Below are 22,989 nucleotides of genomic sequence, written 5' to 3'. Positions count from 1 at the left end.
AACCTAGAAGCCTCTGTGCATTCTTCACTATTTTTCTGTACTGTCTGACGAACCTAAGGTCACTAATGGGTAGCCTAATACAACTAATTCCTCCTCCAAGTCAGTACTGCTGATTTCACCTCCTAACAAAGGGCATTTGGTTCTTAAATTTGCGTGACCAATGTTCATCACCTTGCACTGTAAAATTTGCATTTGCCACCGTTCAAATCACTCCCTTGTTTTAACCGAGTCCCTACGTAGCTCTTCTTTGTTTAATGACGAGGCATTGCCTCCTAAATTTATACCGTCTGCAAAGTTTGCAGATCGGCTGACAGTGCTCACATCTACAGTATATTGCTGCTGTAAAAAATTAATAGTAATGGATCTAGAACTGACTCTTGGGGCACTCCATCTGTGACTAATGTCCAGTCAGCGGTTTCCCCAGTAATTTCCAGTCTCTGGCGACGGTCAGTCAGACATTTCTCAGTCCATCCAACTAGTTCTCCCCGAATTCCCAGTGCACGAGTTTTTATCATCAACCTGCATGAAGTATTTTAACAGATGCCTTCTAGTACTCAAAAAAAAATATACCGATATAATAATAATAATAATAATAATAATAATAATAATAATAATAAAGAGTGTCAACTGCCCTACACCGGTCACATTTAGAGAATATACAGTGATGGAATTCAGTCAAGTCAAAATAAGAACGGTGCCGCCTAAAGCCATGATGGGGAGGCATAGAGTAACTTGTGTGATTTTAGATGCTGTATAATCCTATCTGCAATTAAACATTCCAATACCTTCCCTACCACAGGTGTGTATGGCTAATTGGACAGTAATTATCTAAACAACTGTGTGAGTGTGTGTGTGTGTGTGTGTGTATGAGAGAGAGAGAGAGAGAGAGAGAGAGAGAGAGAGAGAGAGAGAGAGAGAGACTGGGGGGGGGGAGTTGAGCATGTGCCCTCAAGAATGTAGCCAAGGGAGTAAAGAAACAGGAAGGGGGAGGGGGAAGGGGAGGGGGAGATGGGGTATGAGCGTGTAGCCAAGAGAGAGAGAGAGAGAGAGAGAGAGAGAGAGAGAGAGAGAGGGGGGGGGAAGGGAGGAAGTGACTAAGAGGAGAAGAGGTATATAATGAATTATGGCAAGAATTATGATATCCTCACATACTAATATTATTTAACCCCTATACTGAAACTGTTTAATGTGCATAATTCACCCGGCAATTGTATACGCACCAACACACACACACACACACACACACACACACACACACACACACACACACACACACACACACACACATTACAAAACCCCACTTAGTTCTTGTTAGTGTCACAGAAGAATTCAGGCTCGACATACATTTGTTTTTGTTCACTTTTTAAAGCACCTTCAGTATGGGTTACGTCCTCTTAAATTATTTCTTACAACTAACAATGTTTCTTTTTCTTAGAGGCTTCTCAGTTTTAAAGATCTTATTTAGGTCATAGCTAACTTCTCTAGTAAAATAAAAATACAAAAGAAAACAAAGAAAAAGACAAGGAAAAAATATCGGATGCTGGACCAAACCGATAGGAAATGGCGAGTTACACACACACACACACACACACACACACACACACACACACACACACACACACACACACACACACACACACACACACACATCTCCGGGTAGCAGACTTCCGTTCCCAGGATGACACTGAGACGTCCTATTATTATTCTTAGTAAACCTTAACAATTTGCGGAGTCAAAGCATTGGAGTGTGAGACACCGCTAAAACAAGACTGGGCGGGCTTCAGGTGTAGGACTGACGCGCCGACCCACCGGAAACACCCATAAATATTGCCCACCAGATTTCCCAGAAAGCTGACATCATGCAAACTACACATGATGCAACAACACCTGATCAACAAAGCTAATCTTGGCAAACCCCTGTGTATTCTATCCTGTCATAATCCACACTTATCCAACCTCAACCATGCTTATCATAACCACAAATCCTAACCTAACAAAATACATCTCAAGTTCATGCCACCCTAACATTATCCTTTTTACTTTACACGAATCTAACCTTTCCTCATACCTGACCTAGCCTAACCTAATCCTAGTGTATTCTAGCCTAACCCTACCCTGAGCTAACCCAATCTAACTTAACCTCCACGCAGCCTAAACAGATCTACTCAGAGCTGACCTCCCTCACTACGAAAAACATTCCTGGGCTACACGATATGGTTTAGAGGGAGCAAGCATCATAAGCAAGAAGAGGAAGAAGAAGAAAAAAAAAAGATTATCAATGCACAAAGTTTTACGAAACGTTTCCTTAATCTTATCAGCCAAGGAAGTCAAGTTGATATGACCTCTTCAGCCAGATGGGTTTATTTTTATCTTTGCTACCACCAGACGGTTTTATTCAGCTCTGGGGAGGCATGTCGTATATACTGGAGGGGTTACATACAGCCTTCTTTAAAATCTGAAATAAACCAGAATTAAGAATGAAGTAATTTCAGCAAGGGGATTTACCTTTAGTAGTTCAGTGGACTTGATTAATCTGATTGTTCTTATTATTATTATTATTATTATTATTAGACGACTTTTTTCAACATAGAGCAAACCTCTAGTAGTGAAAGCGTTAATGAATGCAATATCTAACGTCTCCCGTTCGAAAAGTGTCTTTAGAGCAAAATAAAATCGTCTTGTAGTAGCAAGAATTAAAAGGAAAAAAAAACAGTACGTCATCGGAGTGAAATGGTTGAAGACAGTGGCCTAAAAAACAGAAGCTTTCAATCAGGTGACGTAATTACCTCCTCCAAAGAAGTAGGACGGAGGCTTTGTATTCTAGCGCGTCCGTCTGTTTGTGTACAAGATTTAAAAATATATACTGTATATATATATCGGACTTCAGTAAGATCTGGTGGATATGTGGGCAATGGGTCAAGGAGGAGCTGATTAGATTCTGAGGTGGATTCGGGTCCAGATGCAGGTATAAATCATACATTTTATTGGTGTAGCAGGTGGTATGCGCTCTTTCAGTGAATATTAGTTTCTATCTTATTCTTGCTCTCTGTAGACGATTTTATTCAGCTCAGGAGGGACTTCTCGAGCAGGAGGGGTCAGACAGTCTCCATTATCTCCTCTACCACCAGAAATTTTCCCTAAACTGAACAGTATCGTCTATAGGTAGCAAGAATTAAAGAAAAATAATCCACCGCCGAACTAAGTGTTAAGTCTTAGATTCGCTGACATGGGAGACCTAGTAGCACCTCTTGGCGATTTATTATGCGTATGACAACTTGATATGAAAATTCTGTTGATACTGTCGATACTGAAAAACCATAAATAATCTACAGGGTGTCCAAGCCAGCGAGCGAGGACATTATATTATATGTGACTTGGTAGGGAGCAGCACCAAACCTCATATACGGTATCTCACACTTAGAGCTTCAGCGGATCCACGCACATCGTTGGAAAGCATATGAAAAAGTAGTTGGTGTTGAGTAAAAAGAATATAGTACCATGGAAGTGTACGAAATCATATTTTTTATACAGCGTTACTGGCTCCACATTATTATTATTATTATTATTATTATTATTATTATTATTACTTTAAGTATTGGGGACCCGATGTGATTCTGCACAGATCTTTGCCGAGCGTGTCAGTTTCTCTCGGTGCATGAGTCATCGTGGCTAAAAATTCTTGCGGCTATAGGGCGACATAAAAGAGGTAAAAAAGGGGTAACACCGAGACATCTTGCTACATGCCAAGATATTCTCGGCGTACGGGGAGCCTGTATTCTAACTGGCATTGTAGGTTTCGTGACTCCCATTTCGTAGCTATTTATTATGTCCGACCGTGGCCAAAAATTCTTGCGACTAGGCTATAGGGCGACACAAACAACATCGAGAAATCTTGCTTTATGACAATATTCTGTGTGTTTGTAGAGCCATTTCTTTAAATGTCATTGTAGGATTCGTAGCTCGTTTTTCGTAGCGATTTATTATTCTTGTTTCACCTTCGTATCCTCATTTGTTATTTATATAATTCTAGTACTGACATAGTTTGCGACAGTTACATACAAGAAGATACTGAGATGCAAGGTGCAGAATTAATCGCTGAGGTTGAGTTATTAAGAAAACTCCACAGCAATTCAGATTAGGCTACGGCCTGACTAAACTACCTTAACCTCAACCTTCTTGTATGTTTAAGCAAATAAAATTGCATCTTTTAACCCTCTTAACCTCTGCCTTACCCAGTATGCTCTAACGTAATCTAACTTCACTCTAATTTATCCTAACTTTGGCAATTTATCTAGCAATGCAATATTTTAAAACTTCTGGTCTTTGTACTCAGATTCTCAATATGTTATAACTTTTGGTCTTTGCACTCTCATTTTCAAACTATTCCCTCATACTCCTGATTAAAACTTAAGCTTAGATTTTGAACACTCCATTATAATCACAATAAAGCCAAAATAAAGCAGACTGGCACAATGGCATACTATTCAGCAACATAGGCCCGTATCTCGTGGTGTGGGGAAGCTTAACACCTCTTCCTTGTGATTTATTTTACATGTTACACTTTATTGGTCTCTTGTATTAATCCCTTTGTATTATTGACACTGATTGCTCATTAAGATAACGCCAGTTAATAAAATGGAACATGCAGAGATAAACTGGTAAGGAAAAGGTGTTAGGGAGCCTTCTCCGACAAGAATATGACCTCTAGAACACACAACTATAGTCAGTCCCGGTGACACACTTGGTGGCTATAAGTGCTAATTTTAGTGAGTTTGTTGTTGCACCGGTTGACATGATTTGCACACTAAGGAATTATACGGTAGTTCTTTCACCTTAACTTGGCCTAGATTTTCGTCCTTTTGCAGCTCCAGAAGCAAAATGGTTGAAAAGAATAAGTCAGCGGTTTCATCTACAGCCTTTCCATAGCACTTCGTGATTAGCATGTGTGATAAGCTCTTGTTACAACTCAGGGCAGATGACAATTTTAGACCAAGTTCATGGGCGGATCCAGGGATATTTCTGAGGTGTTGCCCACATCACTTTCCACAATAATGAGGATCGGCGTGCTTATAAAACATTAAGACTGCGTCATAAGGCGAAAGTCTGTCCTAAATTCATAGAGTGAGTCATAACTCCTTATGTTCGACCTAACCTGAGTCACAGCTAAACACACCTCCCAAGTTCGTATAGCGCTTAACTAGGACGTGGCTATGGACTCATATCACAACGTTAAACATGGCCGCAGCACCACAACAACAAATTCGCCACCGTCAACCAAGACGTTTTCGTGACATGAAAGATGTGCTTAATAGTCTAAGTGATGCTGAACTGGTAAAGAGATACCGTTTGGACCATGCAGGCATAATTTTTGTGACATTTGGTGCTGGAGACCCTAACAAGACAAACGGCAAGAAACAAGGCTCTCACGCCAGATATGAAAGTTATTTTAACGTTGCGTTACCTTGCAACTGGAAAAATGCAACTTTGTAGTGGTGACGGCCACTTGTGCGTTTCTCCATCGTGCTGTTGGAGTTCTCCATGCTGCTGGTGGCGGTGGTGGTGTTTGTTTACAGGATGGTGCGGTGAGGCAACATGCCCTCATTCACAGTAAAACAAAGTGGTAAGTAAAGAATTCCTAAAATTTGACATTAATCAGTTGACTTTTCACCGAAAACATTTAGGGAAATATCGTAGTAATTTACGATTTTTTGTTACGTCTTTTCTGTTTTTTTTTTTTTTTTTTTTTTCAAAACTCGCCAGTGCTACATATAGCAAACCGCTATCTCAGCAGCTTATGATTTCTACTTAACAAAGTCTCTAAGACTCACATTTCTGACACTCACCTAATTATGATGTAGATTTTATAAGAATGGCCCCTGCCGCATCCTCTTTTTCTCAACCAACTAAAAAAACGTTTGTCAATCGAGGAGGGTGTGCATGACGTTTGACTGGGAGAATATAATCTGATAGGCAGTAAAAGATAAATTAAGGCTGTGTACGAAAAGTGTGTATGTAAAGTGTAAGTAAAGTGTGATAAAGCAGGGGTGTTGGCCATGAAAATAAAGGTAGTGTTGTTTTTCACCCATCCAACCCACGCGGATGCTGAAACATTGTCTATCTCTCTCCGTAACTTACTTCTTTTTAAACTAAATAAAAAACAAGGACATTGGAAGCTTCTGCCCTCTCTTTTTCCCTGTCCTCTTTATAAAAAAAAAAAAAAAAAAAAAATGATAAATTTCCTCTCATAACTAAGATTTGTTTTTTCCGAAGGAAAATGGAAAGATTGCACATGCTCTCTGCCCATTCCACGAAAATAAATAAATAAATAAATAAGTTATGATAATTAGAGTTGGTTCGTTTTTCTCGGTCCAGGTTTAACCCTTCATTCCGATTACATATTTTCTCGTTTCATTCTGGCTACCACAGGGCGATTTTATGTTACTTAGGACAGATCTCTAGTTTAAAGGGATTAATGGAACTCACTCACTCTCTCTCTCTCTCTCTCTCTCTCTCGAGGGAAGAAAAAAAAATCGTCCGGAAAAAAAAAAAAAATGCATCACCGAAATCAAGAAGTTAAGAATCAGCTTGAACACAAACCATGTGGCACAAAAATACAGGGTGACCCATTATTATTATTATTATTATTATTATATGAAAGGTATAAGGAAAAGAGGAATAGAGCGAGAAGGGCTGTGCGTGATGCTAAAGTGGCAGCAGAAGAGAGGTGGGGTAGGCGGCTGACAGAGAATTTTCAACAGAATAAGAAAATGCTTTGGAAGGAGGTGAAAAGGGTGCGAAAGGGAGAGTCTGGGAAGGAAGAACGAGTAAAAGCAGAGGATGGAAGGATGTTAATTGAGATGGATGCAGTAAGGAAGAGATGGGCAGAGTATTTTGAAAGATTGTTAAATGTAGAGGAGGAAAGGGCGGCTGAGATTGTGGCGGATGGAAGGGTGCAAGGAATAAATGTGTTGGGAGAGTTGAATGATTCTTTGATCACGAAGGAGGAAGTGGAGAAGGCAGTAAAGGAGATGAAAACAGGGAAAGCTGCAGGTATGGATGGGTGTGCTGTGGAATGCCTGAAGGGTGGTGGAGTGACTATTGTTGACTGGTTAGTAAGATTGTTGAATGTGTGCTTTGAGAAAGGTATGGTGCCAATTGACTGGGCAAGTGCTTGTGTGGTTCCGTTGTATAAAGGCAAGGGTGATTAGTATGAATGTACTAGCTTTAGGGGTATAAGTCTGTTGAGTGTTGTAGGTAAGGTGTATGGTAGAGTGTTAATTATGAGAGTTAGAGAGGGTACAGAGGGAGTGATTAGTGATGAGCAGTGTGGCTTTAGGAGAGGGAGGGGATGCGTTGATCAGGTGTTTGCTGTGAGACAAGTGTGTGAAAAGTATTTAGCGAAAGGCAAGGATGTGTTTTGGGCATTTATGGATTTAGAGAAAGCGTATGATAGAACTGATAGGGAGGCTTTGTGGACTGTTTTAAGATTGTATGGACTTGATGGTAGGTTACTAAAAGGGGTGAAAAGTTTTTATGTAAATAGTAGAGCGTGTGTAAGAGTGGGAAATGCTGTGAGTGATTGGTTTCCCATGAGAGTGGGGCTGCGACAGGGATGTGTGATGTCGCCTTGGTTGTTTAATATTTACATGGATGGTGTTGTAAGGGAGGTGAATGCAAGAGTTTTAGGTGGTCTGAGTCTGGTAAATGTTGATGGAGGAGAATGGAATCTGAAGCAGCTGCTGTTTGCAGATGATACTGCACTGGTGACTGATTCAGAGGAGAGATTGAGACAGTTGGTAGAGGAGTTTGGAAGGGTGTGTGAAAGGAGGAAATTGAAAGTAAATGAGAATAAGAGTAAAGTGATGAAGTGTACGAGGTTGATAGATGGTAGGGGGATGAATATAGTTTTGAATGGTGAGTTGCTTGAGGAGGTAGATTGTTTTAAATATCTAGGGTCACATGTTGCTGTGGATGGAAGAATAGATGCAGAAGTGAAGTTTAGAATAAATGAAGTAGGAAAGGTGCTGGGAGGAATGAAAAAAGTGTTTAAATGTCGTTCGCTTAGAATGGATGTAAAGAGAAGGCTGTATGAGGGTGTTGTGGTACCGACTGCATTATATGGGGCTGAAACATGGAATATGGGTGTAGCAGAGAGGAAAAGTTTGAATGTAATGGAGATGAGATGTCTGAGGAGTATGTGTGGAGTGACGCGTATGGATCGAGTGCGAAATGATGAAGTGCGAAGGAGAACTGGAGTTGTTCGGGAGATGGCTGGTAGAGTTGAGCAGAGGGTGTTGCAATGGTTTGGGCATATGGAGAGAATGGATAATGAGCGATTGGTGAAAAAGATAACTAGATCTGATGTGAGAGGTGTAAGGCTGAGAGGAAGACCACGAATAGGATGGATGGACAGTGTGAAGAGAGCGCTGGATGCGAGAGGGATGTCTGTTGAGCAAGGAAGAGTGGCTGTGCGTGACAGAAATAAATGGAGAGAAATTGTGAATGAATAAGTGATGACGCAGCCCTGAGGGGATATTCTCCCGCATTTGGTCTGATCAGCTAGTCAGGTCAGGTGCGGGTAAGGGGATGGGTCTGTTGTGGTGTGGCAGGGGTAAACCAGTTCTGCTGTCGGGCCCTGCTGCGGATGTCACTGATTGCATTGCGCAGTTGACCCTTGTGCGGTGTGGTGCGGTGAGGATCTGTCCGTTCTCCCCTTTGGGGCTAAGATGCGAATGAATGTGTTTGAATGGATGAGTAAATGGAGAGGGAGTCGTCCTGTCTCGGCTACCTCCCTTTCCTTGGGGGAAGCAGCCTAGGTATATAGATAGATAGATAGATTATTATTATTACTACTACTACTACTACTACTACTACTATTACTACTACTACTACTACTACTCTTATTATTAATAATATTATTATTTTAACATCAGGTAATCCTTGAAAAATTCTGAATACCAACATGAGACCAAATCTCAGCCGACGGGTTAATGATGAGGGAGACCATTTTCGCCCACAAGATCATCAGTAATTGTACTCCATGTCGGCTGAGAATCGGACCCTCGTTGATATACTTCTTGGTGAAAATTATCCCCTAAAATAATCTGCTAGAGTTGCCCACACCTCTCGCGAGACCCCTTGTATATAGCTGAGGGCGATGGCAAGAATAGGCGGAAATTGTGTGTGAGTGCCAAGCCTCGTATTCTCGTTGGGTTAGGAGACTGTTTAGCAATATTCCCTCAGCGATTTATTTTGTCTAATACACCATGTCATTCTTTTTAACGTAACCCATATTTTATACCAGTATGGGTTGTGTAAATAAGAAGGGTAACTACTAACCCACTCTCCCTCTGTGCAAGGATGAGTTAGTAACGAAGAGGTGTTGGGGAGCCTCCGCAACCGACAGAAATACGACAGATCTAGTGAAAAGAAACTTGGACAGAGCAACTAGGCACAGGCAGCGAGGGTTAGGCAGAGTTGTATTCTTAAATGGGTCTGTAGATTTCGCAACGCCTTCTCCTTTGGGATTTGTCATGCACACTGCGCCTCGACGTTTTCTTCTGTCATGATCCAGTCGCACAGTGGCTTCGGAGATTTCGCAGCACCTCCTCAGCGATTTAGTCTGCACACTACCCCTCTTGCGTGTTATTGATGGAAATAGTGATGATATTGAAAACGTCAGGGATAACAAACGAGAGAATGTTAAGGTATAATATTCAACCAAGCAAACAAATCGCTTAGGAAGATGTGCTACGAATTCTCCTATGCCGCTTGCAAGGCCGGGTCCAACAGTTTGCAAAGTGTGGGAGAGGGGAGGGGGGACGTGATTCAGGGCGGAATCTCCACAAATTTGATTTCATATTAACTCATTGCAAAGTACCTCAAAATTTATTATCTCTATCTATCTATTGCCAGACACCTGAAACTCGTAAGGGGTGGCCACAAACAAATCGAATCCATGTCGCTCTGTCCCCCTCCATTTCACTGCCCTGCTCCCAGTTCACACCCCCCTCTCTCATATACCTCTCCACTCCATCCCTCCATCTCATCCTTGGCCTCCCCTTCCTATATTTCAATTATATGATTCTCTGATAACATGTATGTATGATATTTACTGCATATGTTTTGGCTGATAATATTGTTCGTTTCAATAAGTAACCAGTATGGATTGTGCAGATGAGACACACGTGACTATCAACCCGCTCTATGCAAGAATAAGTTAGTAAGGAAGAGATGTTAGGGGATTGTATAAATAAGACTCAAATGACTATCCACCCGCTCTATGCAAGAATAAGTTGGTAAGGAAGAGGTGTTAGGGGATTGTATAAATAGGGCTCAAGTGATTATCAACCTTCTCTATGCAAGAATAAGTTGGTAAAGGAAAGGTGCTAGGGAGTCTCCTTGATCGACGAGAACATGGCACGTCTCGCTAGTGAAAAGAAACTTGCTGAAAATAGGCGTAGGCACCCCATACCCTCACAAATACGTGCCTGACTCAAAATGGGGCCAAATATCAATTGCAGCTTCAGCGTGGAGGGGCCCTAAGGGTTGCAAGGCCATGATACTCGAACATGCAATCAGATAAAGTGTTGAGAAGATAATCATACATGGCGTCCAGACAAATTATAATAGTTGAAAAAGCACGCACACTCTGCTCGGTCGCCAGTTAACCCCTTCAACACTATGGCACACTGAAACTTGCCACAGCCATACGATTATATTCAGATTAAGAGAGGTTTATCGGAGCGGAGGGGTCAAGTTTTCAACAGCCCTCTCAAGTGAAGGATTAAGACAGCATCTCCCGCCGCCGCGTTACTATCACGGTAGCTGATTGACTGATTACATTATCTTTTGCTGACGGCCAAATGTCAAAGGCCATGGCCACCGCATAGAAAGGGCAAAAGAAATAGAATGAAAACAAAGAAAGAAAGAAAAAAAAAATACCCAGGGCCGGATCCAGCACATAGGAAAACCAGGGAGGGGGGAGATGGTTTTTAGGGGAATTACAATTTCAATGCATGCTGCCTCATTACCTAAAAATTTATTACCAATTCCCACTTTTCATTTAAATTATTCCATGATAACATTTATAGAAGACAGTTATTATATATATTTCGTGAATTACATTTGTCGTTTGGTATAGGTAATCATTGGTCTGGCGAAAACAAGGGGGGGGGTACGTCCCCTATGTCCTCCATCCCTGCCTGATACCACAGCCCCTTATTCATTGAAGATAATGAAGATAAAACAATGGACAAGTGAAAGTTACTGTACTTATTTCTTTATTATTATTATGATGTGGCAGGGGTAAACCAGTTCTGCTGTCGGGCCCTGCTGCGGATGTCACTGATTGCATTGCGCAGTTGACCCTTGTGCGGTGTGGTGCGGTGAGGATCTGTCCGTTATCCCCTTTGGGGCTAAGATGCGAATGAATGTGTTTGAATGGATGAGTAAATGGGGAGTGTGTCGTCCCGTCTCGGCTACCTCCCTTTCCTTGGGGAAAGCAGCCTAGGTATATAGATAGAGATAGATAGACTACTACTACTACTACTATGAAGTGGCGGGGGTAAACCAGCTCTGCTGTCGGGCCCTGCTGCGGATGTCATTGATTGCACTGCGCAGTTGACCCTCGTGCGGTGTGGTGCGGTGAGGATCTGTCCCTTCTCCCCTTTGGGGCTAAGATGCGAATGAATGTGTTTGAGTGGATGAGTAAATTGGGAGTGTGTCGTCCTGTCTCGGCTACCTCCCTTTCCTTGGGGGAAGCAGCCTAGGTATATAGATAGATAGATAGATTATTATTTTTGTTGTTGTTGTTGGTGGTGGTGGTGGTGGTGGTGGTGGTGGTTTACTTATGTTTCCGCTAAACTGTCTCAGACCGTCCTGTACAATGCAGCAAAAACCTAGAAAGCACAGGAGAGCGTATATCTCCTATATCGCCAATAAAATTTAAGATTTACAGCTGCAGTTCCTCTTTACTACCAGACAAATACTTTTACGGTCTCACATAGTTAATTAATTATACGGTCTTACTCTATCCTGTTAAACTATCCCAGAGAACGCATACTTTGGTCAACACCAATAAATTTTATGGTTTATCCCTGCATCCGGATCTGGATCCACCTGAAAATTTAATCAACTCCTCCTTGAACCACTTCCCATCTATCCACCAAATTTCATTGAAATCCAGTCACAACTTTTGAGATATCTTGTACACAAACAGACAGACAGACAGACAGTCGAATACAGAACTTCCTCGAAGTTCGATGGCGGAGGTAACAAATTATTCCACATTAAAACTTCCCCGAGCTTCTGCTTGTGAAAAAGACTGCTTGTGCATACTTTTGTCTTTACTCACGCAGCTACTATACTCTGTTCACTTTAACTAGGCGTGGAATGGACGTCTCTCGCTCTTGGATATTGAGCTGTAGAGAGAGATTGACACTAAATATGGTGTTAGTCACGAAGAAGAGCTAGGAAAAGACTATAGAGACATAGTATTGCCCTATTCTGTCGCTGAACTACAAGAAATAAACTGTAATTGGACGAAAATCTCTGCCAAGTTAAAATGAAAGATTTATAGACAAACTAACCCGATTTTTTCAGAGAACACACACACACACACACACACACACACACACACACACACACACACACACACACACACACACAAAACATCAAAAGAAAACTGCAGGCGTCTTATTGATCCTGCAAATTGGTTAACGCACTCTCATTGCGGGAACAACTCTTGTTTAATTCTTACATGGTTTTAAATTTCATCTTTATTGCTTTATTTATTATGATCTCTTTTCTCTTCTCTCCTTTTCTCTTCTCCTCTCTTCTTTTCCCTTTCTCTTTTTCTCTTTCTTACTTTTTCTTGTCTTTTCTTTGTCTTTTTTCTGTTATTTTTTTCTTTTTACAGATACGAAAGATCCACCACTCAGTATTCCCTGTCAGGAGTATATATTTTAATACATTAGGCTCACTGTTACCTGCTGCTGTGGGGTGGCATCATAGAGCAGGAGAAAGCAACCTCATTTACAACTTCACTTACGTCATTTACAGCCTTTTATAATCTCATTTACAGCCTCATGTACCTCACAACCTCATTTACAACCTCATTCACCTCATTTACAACCTCATTCACTACCTTGTTTACAGCCTCATTCACAGCCTCATTTACAACCTCATTCACCTCATTTACGACCTCATTCACTACCTTGTTTACAACCTCGTTAATCTCATTTACAACCTCATTCACTACCTTGTTTACAACCTCGTTAATCTCATTTACAACCTCATTCACAGCTTCATTCACAGCCTCATTTACATCCTCATTTACAACCTCATTCACCTTATTTACAACTTCATTTACACCCTCATTCACAACCTTATTTCTAACTTCATTTATACACATTTACTCTCATCTGTCGTATGTAATGATCAATACTAATTCAGTCACAACCAGGCTTGTATTCATGTTGGTTACGAAGGCTTCCTAGCACCTTCTCCCTAGCGATTTATTTTGCTTACGACACCTTTCTACTCACCTGTATGGCGTTTATATATTTTCATTTACAAGATAAGTTTCATAAATGATAACGAGTCATTATCAACACACTGTATGCAGAAGTAAACCGATAAGGAAAAGGTGTTAGGGAGCTTTCTAGTGATGAGAAAACAGGCCCATATCTCGATAATCTCTCTGCGGTTTACCCCCAGTCGCATCACTTCTTGCCCCTCATACATAATTTACAGCAAAGTCATCCCTCTCAGCCACCTCACGCATCTGTAATCTGGTGTATTTTTTTTTTTTTTTACCTTGTTTTTCCTTTCTCTGTTCATATTCTGTCAAGAAAAACGAAGAAAAGATTGTTCTATTTCATTAATATCTCTCACTTTCCTGGATGCACAGACCTCTTATTCAAAATTTCTTTCAACTTATGGCCTTTGATTCTTTCTTCCTCGCATAAAAAAACAAAAAACTTTCCACCTCCTTCGTGGTTTCCCCTTCCTCTTCTACTTCTGATCTATACATTTTCTTCGTCTTCTTCTTCTTCTTCTTCTCTCTCTCTCTCTCTCTCTCTCTCTCTCTCTCTCTCTCTCCCCACATGCTTCATAATGCATCCATAGTATTTACTGTCTCATTTTCTGTGACATTTTAGAAATATGCAGTAACATTAACAAGTGCTCAGTTTTTTTTTTTTTTTCTTTTTTTATGTTACTATCTTGTTTCATTTTAGATCATGTTCATACTAGCATTTTTGGTGAGAAGGATCTACTTGTATATCTGTCTATCTATGAATCTCTCTATCTATCTGTCTGTCTGTCTGTCTGTCTATTTACTTTTTTATTTATTTATTAATTGTCTCATCCAATCCCTGAGTGACCCCTGTTGACCGTGGCAAAAACGTCTCTCCTCACTTTCCCAACGTGATTTATAAATAGCTTACTTACCAGTCTTCTTTTTTGTCCTGTGTAGACTCGCAAACAGCAGAAAAATCCCACAGAGCTCTTTAATCGTCAGGGAACAGATAATAAGCTAGATGCAGTTCACTTCTCAAGATAAACCAATACACAGCTCAGTTTCTCCTCAAGATAGCCCAAGCCACAGCTCAGCTTCTCCTCAAGACGGCCCAATACACAGCTCAGTTTCTCCTCAAGATAGCTCAAGACACAGCTCAGTTTCTCCTCAAGATAGCCCAAAACACAGCTCAGTTTCTCCTCAAGGTAGCCCAAGACACAGTTCAGTTTCAAGGTCACAAGAGCAGTGACACGTAAGGTTGCGGTGGTACACTCTCACTCAGCACATCACCAACACTGAGTATTCTCCATATTATCAACGCCAGCTCAGGGAAGTTATGTTTTTGCTCTCTTATCAGTTAGGATGCACAGGCTTTGCTACGTGTGTATGTCCGTGTTTTTTTTTTTTTTTTTCGGTAATCACAACACCAAGTAACTCACGTGAGAGCAGTGATTTTTCAAGTTTTGTGCTTTCTTCTCATCTTTACCGGCACAGAACAATCCAGCAACGGCGTGCAAGATAAATTTTGGAGCGTGAGAGTCGCAAATGAAGGACTGTGGGATGAATCTAAGGAGTGTTTTTGCAGAGGGCGACGGAGGGTAACGTGCGAAAGGTGAAGGAGGGTGATGTGCGGAAGGTGAAGAAGGGTAACTTTGGGGGAAAGGTGACGGAGAGTGAGTGTTTGTGCAAGGGGCGACAGAAGATAAATGTTTGTGAGATGGTCGACGGAAGATGAATGTTTGTACGAAGGACGACGGAGAGTGAGTGTTTGTGCCAAGGGTACAGGGGTTGTGTGTTGTGCTGAAGGTAACGGAGGGTGCGGTGATGGCTCGGTGGGGAGAGCACTGAGTGAGAGGGAAAGCACTGTGGGGGTTGAGAGGTTTCCCAAGGCGGGCAGATGGCGCTACTGCGTGCCAACATCTCCGCTGCCACCCCTCCTGGCATCCCATGCCCAGGATTTAGGCCCGTATTCTCAGTGCCCTTGGAAATTTCTTAACACCTCTTCCGTAGCGATTTATTATACTTATCACTCCTTGATATTCTCCTCTGTAGTATTTATTTATTTATAGTATGGACTTTGGCTTGCTTCAGTCTAGGTATTCTCGTCAACTTAGAAGTCTCCCTAGCATTTCTTCTTTGCCAGTTTATTCCTTCATATGGTAAATAAATATTCCCTTGCATATTATTTATGATCTCTATGTAGATAATTAAAAGTTATAAATATCATACAAGAGAATACTAAATTGTAATACTACAAATAAATCGCTAGGAACGAGGTGTTAGAGAACATCCTAAACCTATCGAGAAGGATTTTAGTGTCATATGCTAAGATGCTTTGGAGATTTCGTAAAACTTCCCTGGCGATTTATTATGCTTATACCTTGATATTCTCTTTCATAGTAATTATAGATTTCTAATATTGACTTAGTTTGTCTCATTAACGAAAAAAAAAATATAAAGGTACAATATGCTAAACAAATCGCTGAGGTGGAGGTGTTATGAAGGTCCCAGTGACACCCACTGCAAGCCGTGTTCTTGTCCTGTCGTTTGAGCGGTCACAACCAATGACAGCCGGTCACGCGGTGTTTTCCCTTGACATTTTTGACCGAGTATAACCTCTAAGGAGTAGCACGAGTCTGGGGAGCATGTGCCTCTCAAACCAGTGTGCGCCAGTTGACATGTGCAGTGGTCTCAGGCGGAAAGAAAGTCAGAAATATGGCAGACTAACCCCAAGCCGAGCGAGGAAGATAAAACCATCGAATATCACGCATAAGAGGACGCGTAATGTTAATGTTTATGCGTAATTTCAGCCTCTGTGTTTGATATAGGTTATTGTGTAGGCTTTTGTCAATGCCTTCCTTTCTCGCCAATGATTATTGGACACGTGGTGCTTCACTCCCTAGATTTTAGTGACTTTCGTGAGGGCACATCACACCACACCACACCGCCCCACTGCCCCAAACAGTATTATCCTCCCACATCACATCGCACCACACAACACCGCAGCGCAAAACACGGCACACCATACCGCCCTCTCTCACCACACCACACAAAATCACCCTCCCACACCATACCACACCACACAAAATCACCCTCCCACACCACACCACACAAAATCACCCTCCCACACCACACCACACAAAATCACCCTCTCACACCACACCATACCACGCCACACAAAATCACCCTCCCACACCACACCACACCACACAAAATCACCCTCCCACACCACACCACACCACACAAAATAACCCTCCCACACCACACAAAATAACTCTCCCACACCACACCACACCACACAAAATCACCCTCCCACACACCACCACATTACACCACACAAAATCACCCTCCCACACCACACCACACTACACCACACAAAATCACCCTCCCACACCACACCACACCACACCACACAAAATCACCCTCCCAACCACACCGCACCGAAGGCATCAATAAACAAAGGGCCCTGAAGCTCCAGCATGAAGTACTTTTCTGACATATATTTGTAGACTGTCTGCCTGCATCACCTCGTGCAGTTTATCTACCTGTCTATCTATGTTTGTCTGTGTCTATACTTCTATCTGTCAACCTACCTACCACCCATGTATCTGTGTGTTTGCCTGTGTATTTGTTTATCTGTTTGTCTGTCTGTTTGTTTGTTGGTGTATATCTATCCATCCATCTACCTATCTATATACCTTTCAGTCACTCAATCAGCCTATCTGTCTATCTATCTATCTATCTACCTGTCTACCAATCTATCTATCTGTCTATCTATCTCTCATCAAACCCCTCACTACCCCATCAACAGCACAGTGGTCCAAAAATACACTACTCATTCCACGCACCTGAAGCAAGGGTGACGATTTTCTTTCCTTACTGGCCTATTATGAGCAATGCACCCAACCATACCTCAGATGCACACCCTAATGGCCCATATCTGACTATACTCCTTTCACCTTAGCTTGGCCCAGATTTTCGTCCTTTTGCAGCTTATTTCATGTAGCTGTGGCAGAACAAGACAATACTACGGATCTACATCCTTCCCATAGCACTTTTTCGTGACTAGCATCATATTCTAGTGTTAATCTATTGTTACAACTCAGCATTCAAGATGGAGAGATGGCAATTTTAGGCCAAGTTAGAGTAAAAAGAGTATAGAGCGCCTTAAGCCACTAATCAACCAGGCGTTATTTTAGATAGACATTAACCTACGTCTTCTTATTCTTATTCTTATTCTTTTCTTCTTCTCTTCCTCCCTTACCATCTCCTCTTGCTCCTCCTCTTCCTTTACATTTCTTACCGTCATGATCATCACCTGCCCGTCTGCCACACCCTTCACCACCGCCACCACCACCACCACCACCACCACCACACACCTCACCATCGCCACCACCACCACCACCACCACCACACCTACCACACAAACCACCACTACCACCACCACCACCACCACACCTACCACACAAACCACCACCACCACCACACCTACCACACCCCTCACCACCGCCGGCACCACCACCACCACCACCACCACACGCCTCACCACCACCACCACAACCACCACCACCACACCTACCTCACCCCTCACCACCGCCACCACCACCACACCTGCTAGCGCTTGTGTCAAGCATCCGCCACGGCGGTACGGTGTGGGTGACGCAGAACGCACGTGGCAGTCACACCAACATGACTCACACACACACACACACACACACACACACACACACACACACACACACACACACGCACAAAGCAAGATGATACACAGGATGCTCCGTAAATAGCACCCCACATACTCTCAGCTGAGGAATCATGTTGTGGGGACGGCTCAGTCTGCTGGTGTGGGCGTGGGTGTGGCAGTAGGAACAGGAAATGAATAAAAGCTGCGGGCTAGATATTGGTACCGATGACTGAGCCCAACACACAAGAAAAACACTACAATATTCACCATTTCGCCCACTTCAGCATAGTAAACACAAAAGCAAAATATCACACTAAATTATGATAAATACAGTAACTATACTCCTTTTACCTTAACTTGGCCCAGATTCGTCTCTTGTAGTTTATTTCATGACAGTAGCGTGGCTCTACGTTCATTCCATAGCACTTCTTCATGACTAGCACCATATTCCAGTGTTCATCTACTGTTACAACTCCGTAATCCAGATAGAGATATGACAGTTTTAGGCCAAGTTATAGTAAGAGGGATGCAACTTATTTAGCAAAGTAATGTAGGTAATATTAGTCATGATTTTTTAGCAAAGTAATGTAGGTAATATTAGTCATGATTTTCCCATATAGCAGCCTCCATTATGGCGCGTTTATTCTATCCTGACACATATCTCTAACAATTTTCAGAAGTTCATGGTCTAGTATGGTCTGATTGGTGGGTTGATTTGCCTAGTAACCAGGGAGACTCCATAACTCGTGACTAAAGCCCATCGAATTTCACTCACCCACGACACATTGTTATTATTATTATTATTATTATTATTATTATTATTACTACTACTACTACTACTACTACTGCTACTACTATTACTATTACGATACTACTACTACTACTACTACTACTACCACCACCACAACCACCACCACCACCACCACCACCACTACTACTACTACTACTACTACTAGCACCACCACCACCACCACTACTACTGCTATTACTACTTCTACTACTACTACTACTACTATTATTATTATTATTATTATTATTATTGCTCAGTCAGTAATTGCTTCTTGGCTGTTTGTACCCCCCACTGGTACAGGCTACATAAGAACATAGGACAGGCTACATAAGAACATAAGATGAGGGGATAGCTGCAGGAGGCCACTTGACCCATGCTAGGCAGCTCCTACAAGACTGGTAAGAGTACTTAAACTACTGGAATAAGACAGGGATAGCAAAAAAAACTCTTCTCCATCCACCATACCCTCCTTAAACTCTCTTCAGTGCGGGTAGCACTTAATATCCCATAATAATAACAATAATAGTAATGATCACTCATATTCACTCTCATCTTAATGCTAGGACCAATTTGCCTAGCCCGGGACTCCTACGCTCCTCATGGGGCAACATAGGATTAGATGATGGATAATAATAATAATAATAATAATAATAATATTAAAGTTGTGAGAGGCCCAGTTCCTTCAGATGATAGCAGGCCCACTCTACCTTGCCCTGTGGCAAAAACACAAGGTATATGTGTTTGTGCCTCATCTCAGCTCTGTCTCTGTGTGCCGTAATATATCGACTCGGCAAACGCTAATGTAATGCTTATCCGTCCACATTACGACGATGGATGGTGCAGGCGGGGAATTAACTCTCTCTCTCTCTCTCTCTCTCTATCTCCATAATAAAATCTCATAATGTTAGGTGGAACAGAATACTGGATTTGTCCCGACGTGAGAGGCTTAATGGTGACTGTATCAACACTCTCGGGCTCCAAGGATTCAGCTGAATAAAATCGTCTTCCCTTACCTGCTACTGAATACTAGAGTTTTCCCGAGCATGAGAGGGGAAAGGAAGGCCAGCCAAACCCCTCCAGCTGGAAAAGTCTTAAGCTAAATAAAATCGTCTGAAGGTAGCAAGAAAAAAGTATATATCACATTCTCTTGCTGGACGAAGTCAAAATATTCATAAAGTTTGGTGAATACGTCTTGGGAGAGTTGATGTTGTTGTTGTTGTGGCCCCAGAATCTTAGTAAATTTAAACCCAGTGTTCTGCAGACTTGAGAGGTGAACACAAGTAGCGAGAAAATATAAATGAGAAAATTATGACTATAGGGGAGTGGAGAGTAAAGACGTAAGGAGAATGTGACCAGGTAAGGTATACAGTAAGTGAAGAAGTGACAATGAAAGTGAGGTGAGAATGCATGGAAATGGCGTACAAGTTAAAAAATAGGTATGCAGAGAATGTGATGACGTGAGGTATAGAAAATGAAGTAAGATTATGCACACGACTAAATGAAGGAGAACTGAAAGGGCAAAGGAATGACATACTGTAGAGGTGAAGAGAGATGTATATAAAGAATGTGATTAATTAAGGTACAATAAGTGAAGGAAAAGAATGTAAGTGACTGAAAGTGAAGTGAGTAAGCAAGAGAAGATTTAAGAAGTGAATATGATGAAAGAACGTACAGAGAATATGTAAAAATGACTGAGTGAACGGTGAGGTGAAGAGACAAGAGGGTGACGTAGAAATGAAGAAGCAAGTGGTGCATGTGATAAAGGAATCTACTGTGAAAAAATTAAAGTTTTTTAAATAGCTGTGAGTCTGAAGGTAAGGAGAAGACGGGAGAGGAGACAAGAGTATCGTGAGAGAGAGAGAGAGAGAGAGAGAGAGAGAGAGAGATGAAAAGGGAGGCACCTAAGGGGAGAAGTGGTGGTGAGGAGAATGGAGATAATGTAGAGGGGAGTGGAGGTAGGGAGAAGAGAGGTGGAGGTAGACGTGAGAGGAGTGGAGGTAGGGGTGGAGGGGGTGGAGGCAGGGGTGAGGAGTGTGGAAGTAGGGGTGAGGGGAGTGGAGGTAGGAGTGAAGGGAGTGAAGGCAGGGGTGAAGGGAGTGGAGGCAGGGGTGAGGGGAATGGAGGTAGGGGTGAGGGGAGTGGAGGTAGGAGTGAGGGGAGTGAAGGCAGGGATGAAGGGAGTGGAGGTAGGGGTGAGGGGAGTGGAGGTAGGGGTGAGGGGAGTTGAGGTAGGGGTGAGGGTAGTGGAGGTAGGCGTGAAGGGAGTGGATGTAGGAGTGAGGGTAGTGGAGGTAGGGGTGAGGGGAGTGGAGGTACGGGTGAGGGGAGTGGAGGTACGGGTGAGGGGAGTGGAGGTAGGAGTGAAGGGAGTGGAAGTAGGGATGAGGGGAGTAAAGGTAGGGGTGAGAGTAGTGGAGGTAGGGGTTAGGGGAGTGGAGGTATGGGTGAAGGGGGTGGAGGTAGGGGTAAGGGGGATGGAGGTAGGAGTGAGAGGGTGGAGGTAGGGGTGAGGGGAGTGGAGGTAGGGGTAAGGGGGGTGGAGGTAGGGGTAAGGGGGGTGGAAGTAGGGGTGAAGGAAATGGTGTTGGTGGTGGGGTGAGCGCATAGTAGTCTGAAAATAGCGTCAGTCTTACCCCCTTTACCCTCGCTGTTTCCCCTCCCTCTCTCCCATCTTCCCTCCCTCCCTTCCTCCCTCTCTTCCATTTTCCCTCCCTCCCTTCCTCTCTCTCTTCCATTTTCCCTCCCTCCCTCTCTTTCATCTTCCCTCCCTCCCTCTCTCTCTCTTCCATCTTCCCTCTCCTTGTTCTAACTCACCTTCCCACCTCCCTCTCTTCCTCCCACCCTCTTCATATTCTCTCCCAACTTTCCTACCCCCCCCCTCTCTCTCTCTCTCTCTCTCTCTCTCCCTTTCCATATATTTTTCCTTTCTCCTCCCCATAGCTCTTCCCTCTCTCCATCACTCACCCACCTTTTCGTCATCACTCAGCAACTTGTGTAACTCTTGTTTTTTTTCCTCTGACTTTGCCCTTGTAGGTCCTTCACACACACACACACACACACACACACAGAAGGAGTGGTAGCTGATGAAGTTGGAAGAAAAATGAATATAAAGTACATCATTGTAAAAGAAGAATTTTTTTTGAAAGAAGTGCAAAATGTTGGAATGAATATCAAAAAAAGAGAAAGACAGTGTAAGGGACTTGGGTGGGAAATGGCTGATAATGAAAGAGTAATAAGGAGTAGATGGAAATACTAAATTTGAATTACAGATGAATGGCACTGACTAAAGACAACTGGTGGTAAACATGACATGGGTATGGTGGTGCATAAAGAACTGTAGTACTTCGGAATGTGGCAATGACAAGAGTAAAGAATGCTGTCATCGTTTTTCCTAAAACAGAGATTGCCCACAGATGGAGGATGTTGTAAGGACTTTAGTGGGTAATGGACATGACCGAGTTGCATTATTAAGTAATACTGATAAGGAGCATAGGCCCAGGACTAAGTTACTCAGTCCCAACAGTCATGGCAAGGGTGACCAGCCTCATTCATTCCGAACTGGCTATGTGCACCAGAATGCTCCTTCAGATGTAAATCCTTCAAGGCTTAATTTGGTTTGACTGCTTTAATTCACTAGACCACCAGGAATCACAGGAAACCATTTGGCTTGTCACTCAACGTAGAGTCACCAAAAGGCAGCACCACATTGAATCAGTGGATGATGGGTGCCCCACCTACCAAAAAATGACAAGTATTGTTGTTGTTATTACTGAGTAACTCTGGTCTGTCTGGCTGTGCAAACCTGTCAATTACAAGCAAACAGCCACTCCTGCAGGCTGTCTCATTCAGTGAACCAATGTTCCCTTGCTGTAGACAACACCTCACATCAAGGTGTGGGGAAGATTGTGATGGTTTAGTACCTGGATGGACACCACATTTGCATCTCTTCACCCAGCTAGCAGGGCACCATAGTAAGCTCCACATCACCCCATA

The 22,989-nt window shown here is 42.6% G+C and overlaps 1 protein-coding gene across 1 annotated transcript in view; it reads right to left on the bottom strand.

The window, feature by feature from the left end:
• LOC145414374 (plasma membrane calcium-transporting ATPase 3-like) overlaps window positions 1-15,315 on the bottom strand; it is a 92,313-nt gene extending 76,998 nt beyond the window's left edge. Inside the window, exon 1 of the mRNA XM_080283909.1 lies at window positions 14,455-15,315. The gene's annotated coding sequence lies outside the window, so the exon portion shown is untranslated. The remainder of the gene's footprint in view (window positions 1-14,454) is intronic.
• Between the last annotated feature and the right edge of the window lie 7,674 nt (window positions 15,316-22,989).

This window comes from Coenobita brevimanus, chromosome 99, assembly GCF_032717465.1.
Source record: "Coenobita brevimanus isolate Jiangsu-jjx chromosome 99, ASM3271746v2, whole genome shotgun sequence".
NCBI classification, from domain to species: Eukaryota; Metazoa; Arthropoda; class Malacostraca; order Decapoda; family Coenobitidae; genus Coenobita; species Coenobita brevimanus.
This window is presented reverse-complemented; position numbering and strand designations above follow the sequence as displayed.